The sequence below is a fragment of the Galeopterus variegatus genome, unplaced genomic scaffold (assembly GCF_000696425.1).
Source record: "Galeopterus variegatus unplaced genomic scaffold, G_variegatus-3.0.2 Scaffold10940, whole genome shotgun sequence".
NCBI classification, from domain to species: Eukaryota; Metazoa; Chordata; class Mammalia; order Dermoptera; family Cynocephalidae; genus Galeopterus; species Galeopterus variegatus.
The window spans coordinates 12,361-14,248 of record NW_007737051.1 but is presented as its reverse complement, the minus strand read 5'-3'; positions in this window follow the sequence as shown (position 1 = coordinate 14,248).

Here is a 1,888-nt window from a genome sequence, read left to right as displayed (position 1 = left end):
CCAATGTGATTGCAGCACTCTTTACAATAGCGAAGAGTTGGAACCATCCCAAATGTCCATCATCAGATGAGTGTATACGAAAAATGTGTTATATCTACACAATGAAATACTACTCTGCTATAAAAAAGGATGAAATACTGTCATTTGCAAGAACATGGATGGACCTAGAGAAAATCATATTAAGTGAAACAAGCCAGGCACAGAAAGAGAAATACCACATCTTCTCACTGATTTGTGGGAGCTAAAAATAAAGAAATAAGTACACAAATAAACTGGAGGTGGAGTGAAGAAGAGACAACAATCACAATTTCTTGAAGGTGTCATGACAAGCGAACAGATATGAGGTTGTCAGGAGGGAGGGGGGGAGCGGAAGGGTGGAGGGAGGTTTCGGTAAAGGGCCACAATAATCAACCACATTGTATATTGATAAAATAAAATAAAGTTTAAAATTAAAAGAAAATAAAACACAAGAAGTCTATGGATTTTCTCCTCTTCTAATAGTGCAAAAGTCCTGAAGCCTTCAGGAAGAGAAAGATTGTTGGATGGTAGACGCCTAAGGGAAGTTTGAGAAGTTTAAAACCCACAAATTTTGATACTGGATATGAGAANGAGCGGAAGGGTGGAGGGAGGTTTCGGTAAAGGGCCACAATAATCAACCACATTGTATATTGATAAAATAAAATAAAGTTTAAAATTAAAAGAAAATAAAACACAAGAAGTCTATGGATTTTCTCCTCTTCTAATAGTGCAAAAGTCCTGAAGCCTTCAGGAAGAGAAAGATTGTTGGATGGTAGACGCCTAAGGGAAGTTTGAGAAGTTTAAAACCCACAAATTTTGATACTGGATATGAGAACTATGTTTTCTCTCAGCAGTGCTGTAATGCCCTGAGCTTGTCATTATCTTAGCTGTCTTTGCCTTTTGTAGTTCTCCATTTATTCCTTCATATCCTCCTCTAAACCTCAAACTGTTTTCAGAAAGAAGCCAGCAGTTTTGAACTTGCTGAAAATAAAATAAATCACATAAACCAGTTAAAGGACCCATCTCAAATATGTCTCATTCAGAGGATCCTGTTTATAATACAACAATATGCATCCTCACATGCACTGCAGGAGGCTCTGGTGTATGTGGTCAATAAATCACCACAGGCATAAGCTGTGCCATTCCCATCTTTGTGCCACCTTCCCCATCAAAATACCCACTAGAGTGCTTGGAAGACTGTAGGTGACCAATGCATATTGATTAAATTACTAAATTTTTGAATGCATAAATGAAAGTCTACATTGATGAATGTATTTAAAGAGATAAACTTAGCAGGTAGAGTAATGTAGGAAAAGTTGAACTTTGTGCCCCCTTAGAATGCAGGCATAACTGAAAAATATAAAACAGAAGAATTATAGAAAAAAAAAATCTGGCTAATTTAATTATAATACTTTTTTCTTTTTAATTTATTGTTTCTTAATTGACTCATGAATATTGTATATATTTATGAACTAGGGTACTTTAATGAGAAAGAAGAAACCATTAAATTTGTCAAGGATGCCATTTATTTAATCCCTTGAAATAGTCAACGCATTACTAAAATCTAAGCTAATGATTGAGTAAGTAATAGTTCATTACTATATTCAGCAAATGTAACATGATCCAAAATAAATGACCAATGCAAAAAAAATTTATAGTATTTAATGCTATCCATCTCTTAAGATTAAGATTAAGTAAACTAGATAATTTATCTGATTGATTTTTCCCTTCTTTGGGGCTGAATATATGTTGTTTTTTTCTAATGCTTAGAATCCTAAGACTCTCCCTCCAAAGCCTCAATCCCCTGAAGTGCCCCAACTAAACTCATATAAGACCCAGGGATTTTTCTGGAGCATCTGCTATCAGGGAC